General features: G+C 44.7%; 1 long non-coding RNA gene across 1 annotated transcript; it reads left to right on the forward strand.

Moving 5' to 3' along the window:
* The first annotated feature begins 7,303 nt into the window (after window positions 1–7,303).
* Window positions 7,304–10,255, forward strand: LOC134475627 (uncharacterized). The gene is made up of 2 exons (XR_010046803.1): window positions 7,304–7,373; window positions 9,966–10,255. It is a non-coding gene; the product is annotated as an uncharacterized LOC134475627 (long non-coding RNA).
* Window positions 10,256–10,543: the final 288 nt, after the last annotated feature.

Here is a 10,543-nt window from a genome sequence, read left to right on the forward strand (position 1 = left end):
GGCTGAGATAGGAGGATCATCCTGAGTTTCAGGTCAGCCTGGGCTCCATAGTGAAACTCCTGTCCCAAAAAAATTAAATATATGAGTAAAATAAATAAAAGCGAATTTGAGCCGGGCATGGTGGCACACATCTGTAATCGCAGCACTCAGGAGGCTGAGGCAGGAGGATCATTGTGAGTTCAAAACCAGCCTGGGCTACAAAGTGAGCTCAAGTCCAGCCTGAACTGCACAGAGAGACCCTATCTCAAAAAAAAAGTGGATAAAGATTTCACTACATATTATGTCTTAAAACTGCCCTGCACCTCAGTTCTTTCAGCTATGTAAAGAGGATGCTGTTGAAGAGCCAAGATAGGAAAACCTTTCATAATCTACAACACAGTTTGCAAACTCTTAAGAGTCCAGGAGCAGCAGGCAGCTTCTGGTGCATTCGGCACCCAAGAGAAGGTGAAACAGAAGTAAGCAGGTGCATTTACCTCATGTCTAACCTGCTGTGTGACATTGGCAGGGGTTTTGTTGCTGTCAAGGACCATTCTATATAATTTTGGGTGAAAAAATTTCATAATTAAATTGTGATTGGGACCTGGCCAAAGCCTCGTATTTTATCATGTGAGCTGGCTTTGCTATCCAGAAGCGTGACTCCATGTGCCTCCGGTCACCCCTGAAGCCTCGCTGGCCCGTGATGCTGTGACGCACCACGGCAAGATTACATCAACTGAAGACATCTCGGCTCCTTGAGAACCAAGTAGAAAGAAAAAAAAAAAAGGTTCCACCGCAGGGGAAGGACGAACCTGTTATTAACCTACCATCCCTCCCCATCCTCCTGGTCAACATAAAGACCCTCATTAGCATAAACCACCGCTGCTGCCCTCTGAGCCATCCAATAATCCCCTCACATTTCCTCCATGTAAATGTGATCACTAAACACCCAGGTTCTGTCCGCCTGATGGCCTTTTGTTCCCTGTGAACAAACTGGCCATCCAGGTTGTCTCTTGCTCTTTCCTTTTGCAGTGTGCCTAAGCCTGGGGACTCACTGCAGGGTCCAGATACTTCTTCTTTTGGTTTGCTGTAGCTTTGTTTTCCCATACTGAGGATGGAACCCCGGGTTGCTCTTCCACTGAGCTACACCCCTAGCCTTCTCTTTAGTTTTTTTTTTTACCTTGAGATAGCATCTCACTAAATCGCGCAGGCTGGTCTCAAACTTGTGATCTCCTGACTCAACCTCCCAGAGGCCTGGGATTACAGGCATGTTGCCTCCACACCAGGAACCTGAAAGGTGTTTTAACATCTCTGAACCTAGTCTCTTACTTAAAAAAAAAAAAAAAAAAAAAAAAAAAACAAAACAAAAAAAAAAAAACCTTATCTGGGTTTTCAGGGAGGATTTGGAAACTGGACCAGGTGACTCTCCTCCTTAAAAGCCTTTAATATAAGGGTATATGAGATGGTGCATGCTTGTAACCCCGGCTATTCAGGAGGCTAAGGCAGGAGGATCACAAGTTCATGTCAGCCTGGGCAATTTAGTGAAAACTTATTTCAAAAGAAAAAGTAAAATAAAGTCAAGTATGGTGGTTCATATCTGTAATCCCCGCACTAGGGAAGCTGAGGTAGGAGGATCACTACAAATTGGAGGCCAGCCTGGGCTACATAGAGAGTTCAAGGCCTGGAATGCATAGCAAAAATCTGTCTCAAAAGACTAAAATAAAAAAATAAACAAAGTCCTGTAATGGCCTTCTATTGCTTTCAGGAGACAGGGCAACCTGCTCGCCCTTACCTGGTGCTTGCCTTCCCTCAGGGGTAAACTCCTACCTCTCCTCCTTCCGGCTGTATGAAGTCCGTCCCTGGCTCCTGCTGCCAGGAAGCCTCAGTTAGCTATTTGGATGTCACTTTCACCAACAAGCCTTCTCTGAATCCCTTGAGGCCCCATCACACCACCCGGTTAATCACAAATCACTTCTCACCGGGTCTGGTCCCCAACCAGAACCATTGATAGCGCTGTGCTGCTTGCTGAAATCCAGTACTAAATTTTTCCACTTGGCCAACAGCTGCTTCCCGAATCCCTCCAGGTCTCCGACAGCCCCTGCCTCTCCCATGCACCACCTCGGCCATATCCAGCAACCAGAAGGCGAAGCCAGACATGGCAAGTGGCGGGAACCTGGTGCTGGTGCCAGTGGCCAGCATTCATGCTGACTGGCCCTGTGCCCAGAGTCTGTAGCTGATAAACACTGTTAAATCAGTCTCATTCACTACTCTTGTAAATTTCTCAATTGTAAATTGTCTGTTTACTCTACAGGGGCAAATGCCCTTTGAAGGCAGCAAGGCCCCCTTCCTCACCAGCTGAGCACCAGGTCCAGGTCTGCGCTAGGCGCCCAGTGAGCGCTCTCTGAATGACTCACTGAGAGTGGATAAATGATTGTCACCCGAAAAGCTGGAAAGTAACTCTGAACACTTATGGATCCTTCACTCTGGACTCTGAAGTTTTCCAGACCTGTGTGGAAGTCTTGCCCTTTGCCCACATTTTATAGTTCTGCTGGTCACTACTCCGGAAGGAGAAAGGAAGCTCTTGTCACCTGCTCCTCTCTGGCTCCAGCCTGGCCAGCTCCACCCTGCCTTCCAAACAAGCCAGGGAAGGGCCAGTAGCAGCCCTTCCATCAACACATGCGTAGGTGAGCATGGTGTGTGCACTCACTGCATGGGCATGCGGGGTGAACAGTGACCCATGCTCACTGGTTCTGATGGTGTGATTAAACTGCCGCAGTTTACCTGGTGCTTGCGGTTTAGCACCTAGGAACTCCCGGTTCCAGGCAAATGGGGGCAGTCGGCCACCGGAGAGCTGCGTTGCTTGGGTCGTTCTTTGCAGACAGCAGAGAGAGTGATTGTGGTCACAACTGCTGCACTGGTGGCCTCAGCCACTCCCTGGCCCCTGTGCTTCAGTCCCCGCTCTGCCGCTTAGCAACCATGGAAAATCATGTCCCCTCTCAGTTTTCTCAAGTGGGAATAGAATAGCATTTTTCTCATAGGGGCTCTGGAGTTAATGCAAGTAAAAGTGCTTGGAACATAATGTATACATGGCAAGTATTGTAGACATGCTGTTAATTTTATTGTTATTATAATTGTGCATATATATATATATATTTACATTTTTTTTTTTTTTATTCAGGATCTCACTGTGTAGCCCTGGCTCGCCTCAAACACACAGTGGTCCTCCTGCCTCAGCCTCCCAAGGGCTGGGATTGCAGGCGTGTGCCAACATGCCCAGCCATAATTTTGTATATGTGTAGAAGAAAGTTTTCTAGATTTGACTGGGTGTATGATGCATACTTGTAATTTCAGCCCTCGGGAGGCTGAAGCAGGAGGATTACCACAAATTCAAGGCCAGCCTGGACTACATAGCAAATTCAGGAATACATAGTAAGACCCTATCTCAAAAAATAACAACAACAACAAAAATCTCAACGTTTTCTGGATTTTTCAGTTTGTGAAACAAAAGATAGGTACAGAATTTAAAACGTCATCCCGCTAGTAAGTTGACACTGAGCAAAACTCCCTTTCTTACTTTGAAAAAACAAGTTATATTGTGATATAATCCACATACATCACATACCATACCATACCATACACATACCATAAAATCCATCCATGTAAAGTGGTCAAGGTTTTTAAGTATATTTACAAGGTTGTACAATCTTGTACACATTGCTACAATCTAATTTTTCTGTTTCTATTTGTCTGTTTTTGATTTTTGTGAGGTTTTTTTTTTTTTTTTTTTGTTTTTTTTTTTTTTTGTTTTTTTTTTTTTCATTTTTATCGGTACCAGGGATTGAACTGACGACCACACACTTGCAAGGCAGGCACTTATGCCGCTGAGCTAAATCCCCAGCCCCGATTTTTGTGTTTTTTGAGACAGGATCTTGCTACATAGTACAGGCTGGTCTTGAATTTACTATGTAGCCCAGGCTGACCTTGAACTCACAGTGATTCTCTGCCTCAGCCTCCCAAGTGCTGGGATTGCACACCTGGCTACAATCTAAATTTGGAATATGTTCATCCTCCCTGAAAAAAGCCCCAAAGCCATCAGCAGCCAGCCTCAGTCTTTATATTTGCGTATTCTTTTTTTTTTTTTTAACCGGTATTGGGGATCAAACTCATGACTGCCTGCTTGCAAGGCAGGTGCTTATGCCACTGAGCTAAATCCCCAGCTCTCTAGATTTGCCTATTCTGACCATTTCATTAAAAAAGGAATTGAGAACTAGACAAGGTTGCACACCTGTGATCCTAGCCACTCAGGAGGCTGATGCATGAGGAGCCCTACATAGAGATTCTGTCTTCAAAAAAATCCACAAATACGTAAAAAAATGGAACTGTGTAATCTGTGGTCTTCGATCACTCTATTTGCTTAGCATGTCTTCAGGGTGACCTATGTTGTACACATAGCATAACTTTGTTCCTTTCTGTGGCCAGACACCTGTCCCTAGTTCAATACATTTCACACATAACTCAAAGGGCTAAACACCCAGCATGGAACAAGTCTGGACTTATGAAGAAAGAGACTAAAAAAATACTTTGTTTAATTTCATTAAACCTGTTTTTTTATATCTAGTACATGCCTTAATTTTTCTAACAATGTTTACTGGAGATTGAACTCAGGGCCTCACACATGCAATTGTCCTGCCACTGAGCTATGCTCCTGCCTAGTTTTTTATTTTTTTTTTTAATCTTTTAGAAAGAAAAGAATATTTGAGGCTGGGAGTGGTGGTGCATGCTTCTAACCCCAGCATTCTGGGAGGCTGAGACAAGAGCCTGGGAAAGCCCAGCCTGGGAAACTTATGACAGCCATACTATATCTCAAAACAAACAAACAAGAACAAAGAGGTGGGGAGGCAGTTTAGTGCAAAGGCCTTTGGTTCAATCACCAGTACTGAAAGATAAAAGGGAAAAAGGAGGGGAAGGAGGAGGAGAACATTTAAATTGGGCATGGTGGCACATACCAGTAATCCTGGCTGCTAGTTACTTGAAAGCCAGGCAAGAGGATCATAATTTCAAGGTCACGTTGGACAAGCTAGAGACACAATTAAAATAGAAAAGAATATTTGAAATATAAAGAAGAAAATTTATTACATATATGTTATAATGTGTAATAATATAATGAATAATAGCAGAATTGTCAGTCACCTCAAATTTCCCTAATTTGAAAAAATATCTGGTGGAAGCAATTTCGTGCCCTTATGAGCATCATAAATTGCAGTTTCCAATGTTGGGTATTTTTTTTTTTTTTTTTGGTACCGGGGATCAAACTCACGACCTCAGGCTTGCCAGATAAGTGCTTACACTGCTGAGCTCAATCTCTAACCCTACTTTCCAATTTTGAATCATTATATACTATTTAAAGCATTTGTATTTTGTTGTATGACTATAATTAGGTCTTTTTTTGGGGTACTAGGAATCGAACTCAGGACCTCATAATTGCTAGGAGACTAAGGCCAGCCTGAACTAGATCTGAAATTCTCTCTCAAAATACTAAATAAATAAAATTGAAAGCAATTATGAATTTATAAATAGCGTTCACTTCATGTTTTGTTTTGTTTTGGTGCTTCTGGAACTTGAACCCTTGGCATTTGCAGTGGGTACCCAGATTTTTAAAAAAAATTTTTTTTAAATTTTATCTATCTATTTATTTATTTTTGGTACCAGGGATTGAACTCACAATCTCATGCTTACCAGGCAGGCACTTAATTTAAAAATTTATTATTATTATTTTTGGAGACAGGGTTTTGCTATGCAGTTCAGGTTGAACTTGAATTCACTATGTAGCCCAGGCTGGCCTCAAACTTACAGTGATCCTTCTGCTTCAGCCTCCCAAGTGCTAGTTTAGTTTTTATTTTGTGACAGGATCTAAGTAATTTAAGTTGTCTAGACTGGGTGCAAACCTATGCTTTTCCTGCCTCTGCCTCCCAGAATGCACCACCATGCCCAGCCTTGTGAGCGTGCATGGTACTGGGGATCAAATCCAGGACCTTACTACTGTGCCTGCTGGTACCACTGACTTGAAAAGTGACTTCATAGCCCCTGCCCCTCCCGCCCCCTCTTAGGGCAATGGCGACTCACAGTGACACAATTTTCAATCTCAATGAGCTCAGTCATAGTCCTCAGAGGAGATCCAGAGGTTCCTTCTAACCCAACTGACTCATTTTACAGATGCTCAACCAAGTCTTAGGGAAGGAAAGAAATTTTGCTTCAAGGACACAAGATCAATTTCTTCCAACATTCTGGCCACCTCCTGGGAATTGAGAAATAAATATAACTGTGGACTGCAGCCAGGGGTGGTGGCACATGCCTATAATCCAGGCACTCACTAATTTGAGTCAGGAAGATCAAAGTGAGCCCGAGGCCAGCCTGGGCTACAATAGTGAGTTTAAGGCCAGCCTGAATCACATAGCAAAGACCCTGTCTCAAAAACAAAAAAATCCACTTTTTTGTTCTTGACACAGGGTTTCACTATGCAGTTTCTATTCAACAATGCCTGGCAAATTTTCTTTTTTTAAGGAAAAACTATATAAGTTTCACCTTCATGGTTGAAAGGCACATACAGTTTTTAGAAAATAAGTTTAATTATAAAAAAATGAAAACTTGAGTTATCTTTTTTGTTTGTTTTGTTTTGTTTTATTTTTTGTCTTTTTGAGACAGGGTCTCGCTGTGCAATTCAGGCTGGCCTTGAGCTCACTTTGTAGCCCAGGCTGGTCTCGAACTCGCGAAGATCCTCCTGTCTCAGCCTCCCAAGTGCTGGGATTACGGGCTAGCCACCACGCCTGGCTCGAGTTACCTTTTTTTGCATGTTTGTTTCTTTTCTTCTTTTTTGGTGCTGGGTGTTAGGTTAATGGTGATGATCTCAATAAAAGAGCACAGTCAGCCTGAATTTGGGGTTTGAGATGGGACCCCTGAGTAACCCTGAAGGGGAGTTCCAATCAGGTTTCGGGAGCCGGGTCTCTTATGGACGGGCCGGGAGGTCAGTGGGCCAGTCCTTGGCGGGGGCGAGGCTAAGGGGGTGTGAGAGATGGGGAGAGTGGAAATGCTGAGTACTCCCCGAGCAGCGGCAGTGCCCTAGCGTCTGTGCCCAGTGCTAGCAGGGTGCACGTGGTTCCCTGGGAACAGCCACTGGGTCAACTGGGCTGGGGAGGGGCAGACAGAGGTGTGTGTGTCCCCGTCCCCCCCCCCCCCCCCCCCCCCGTCACCGGCTACAACCCAGGCTCCGCCCTCAGTGTACTTAGCCACGCCCCCAGGTGTTTTTGCAAGGAGTGATTTCATTGGTGGTGGAGCCTACAGCGGGTTGGCCTTTGGGAAGGCTTTGTCTCTCCTTCACAGTGGACGGAGCCCTTGGCCAGGTAACTGTGGCTCTGAGAGGAGGGGAAGGGTGAGGTGGGGCCTTCTTTGCTTAGAAATGAATCCCAATGGCCCCCACGCCTTACTGGAAGCTCTGTCTGGTCAGGTTGGACAAGCAGCACCTCAGCCTTATTCTTGCTTGGCTTCTCTTGGCTGCCCTGGGCCTTGGAGTTTCAGGCCAACGGCTCATGCCATTTCTTGCCAAATTGAGCAATGTTTGCCAGTCGGTTCAAATGGCACCTAGAATTAAATCTGCCCTGATCTTACCAGTATCACATGGATTTAAGAGGCTCTGGAAACCAGGCACAGTGGTATATGCCCGTTGTTTTAGCACTGAGGAAGGCTGAGGCAGGAAGATGTACTTTTGAGTACCACATGGGTGGCTTAATGGGACCCTGTGTCAAAATTTTACAAAAAATGTGTTAAGGGTCTGGGATGTGTAGCTCAATGCAAAGAGCCTGGATTTAATCCCCAGTATTGGGGATGGGGTGGTGGAGAAACTTAAAAAAAAAAAAAAAAACTTCAGACAGACAAATACAGATTGTAGAAAAAAAGAGAAGAAGAAAGGCAAACGAGCTCTTTCCTCTTCATCGGTACTGAGGACCGAACTCAAAACCACACGGTTGTAAGGCAGGCGCTTATGCTGCTGAGCTACATCCCCAACACAAATATGCTCTTTCTGTTCAGGAGTCAGGATGCTCATCTTCTCAGGCTTTGGACTTGACCCAAGCCATGCTGCTGACCCCTTGGGTTCTCAGCTTGTTGATGGCACATTGTGTGGCCTGGAGGCCTCCACAATCCCCTGGACCAATGCCATCCATATACAGTGTGTATCCAGCCTGTTCCATTCTGTGAAGAACCCCAACCTTCATCAGATCTCTACCTCTCTGTGAGCCTCCGTGTCCCAATCTGTAAAAGGGGTATACAGTAGCAAAAGGCCGTATAGGGCTGGTGTACAGTGCACACAGTATAGGGAGGGAGCTTCCATAAATGGCAGCTATCTCTTTTCTCACCTACTATAATGCAATTACTGGCATCTGGCACAATGCTTGCTATATAATTGGCATTCAATACATATTTAATAAATGAAATGGAACCTTATAAGGTAGTGGGGAGGTGCTGAATGTTTACTCATCACCACTACCTTATAAGGTTCTTAAGGATGGGGACCAAATTTTGTTTATTCTGTGTCCCCTGTATTGACCAGAATGCCTGGCACATGGGAGTGCTTAGGAAATGCTTGCTGTTTGGCCCTACGAGATAATGGATCTGGAGAGCCATTTCTATGGCGCCACAGACCACAAGGTGACTGAGAATTTGATAATGGAGGGATCATCCCCACATCAACTGAATCGTAGCTTCTTAAAGGAAAACCACCAGATAATTTCTTATTTCCTGATATGCTACCAGAAGCACCTAGCCCTATTGGTGAAATCTTTTTGCCTAAAAAAATTCAATTTGAATCAAGTGAAACCTCTGTATCTGAGTAGCTTGTGTTACAGATGAGATAGAGGAACATATTTAATGACATCTCCAGGATGCATCTGAGCTTGGGACAGTTAGGGACCACCAGCCGTGTGACAATAGGACAAAAGGCTGCATGACAAAATCAGTCTCTGGACACCATCAGCTATTATCTTTAACAGTACGGCATGTTTTAACAGGCCAGTCATGAGACTCAGCTAAAACCACAGGAGCAGAATGTATAAAGTAAGAAATCGTTACCAAGTAAAAGACCTAAATGATCCCTCTAGCTTCCTTGTTCTCAGTCAACTAAAACCACTAGTTTTGGAGGTCACCCAGCTGGGCACTACATTATTACTCCCCACTTGCTCTGCTGCGGATAAGACTTGCAGGTTATGATAACGGTTGCCTGGGTTACCTCCCAGGGGTCTGAAGGCCTTTTGCTGAGAACACCTACTCTTCACTTGGGCCCACAGATATCAGATGGGTGGCTAGATGGGGTGAAGGGCGTGGCATCTCTGTCTTCATATCGTGTCTGTCCCCTTTTCCGTTTTAACCCTTGAGCCAGACTCTAGTCAGCTCTGCACGTAGACAGCTAGCAATTAAGAAATGTTTTGTCTAAGATTATGATTCAAGGTTAGCTTAGCCTATTGCCAGCTGGAACTTCCTCTACCCTATGCTGGAGCTTTTTCAGCCGATCCAGCACGGCAAGTCCCCTGTCATAAAAGCCAGGCTTTATGCAAAATGATGACTACAACTATGACAACAACCCAGTGGTTTCTGAATGAAGTTGACTTCCTGTTAGCCCGCTGTTATGGATTTTAAGCCTCCCCCTCCCCCAAGTATCATGGGTACAGAAACAGGGTGTTTGGAAAGCAACCGGCTGATCAATGGACTAACCCATTGATGACTGGATAGCTATTTGGAGAAGGTGGGTCCCTGGGGACCTGAGCTGGAAGGATGTAATCTCATCCCCCAGGACTTCCTCTCGCTCTGATTCTTTTGCTTTCATTTGCTTTCTGGCTGCCATGGATTGAGCCTGGCAGGTTCCTTCCACCTCGGAACCAGCCACCCAGGGACTGAAACCCTTTGAATCAGAGAGCCAAACAAATCTTTTTTTTAAATTGTAGGTGTCAGATATGTTATCCAACGACAGCAAGTTGACTACTGCACCTACCAGGTACAGGGCTGGGATGTTTCGTGCGGCATGATGGCCTGGATATACAAATGTTCAACAGCTTCTAGGATGAGCTAACCGTTACTACCTGGGACCCAAGCCCATGACAGGAAGAAACATCTTTTGAAACCATGCTCTTGACCATTGAAAAATGCCATACGTAAAAGGAAAAACAAAAAGAAAGAAAAATACCATACTTTAGTCACCCCAACAGATCAATAAAAACGTTCTGTTATTTTGAAACAGAGCCCTAAGTCACTAAATTGCATAGACTGGGGGCTCAAACTTGTGATCCTCCTGTTTCAGCCTCCCAGAGTGCTGGGATTATGGGCACATACCACCATGCCTGGCCTTTTGTTTTCTGAGGTGGAATTCTGTTGGGCTGTCCAGCCTGGTCAAAACTATTGGACTCAAGTTCCTGCCTCAACCACAAATAGACGGGACTATAGGCAGGCCACATGAAACTTGGATGACCCATTACTTAAAATTAAAAAAAAAAAAATCTGTAAATTGAGAATTATGTCAAAGCAT

This window comes from Cavia porcellus, unplaced genomic scaffold (genome assembly GCF_034190915.1).
Source record: "Cavia porcellus strain 051 isolate PalLab524CR breed Dunkin Hartley unplaced genomic scaffold, mCavPor4.1 scaffold_4, whole genome shotgun sequence".
NCBI classification, from domain to species: Eukaryota; Metazoa; Chordata; class Mammalia; order Rodentia; family Caviidae; genus Cavia; species Cavia porcellus.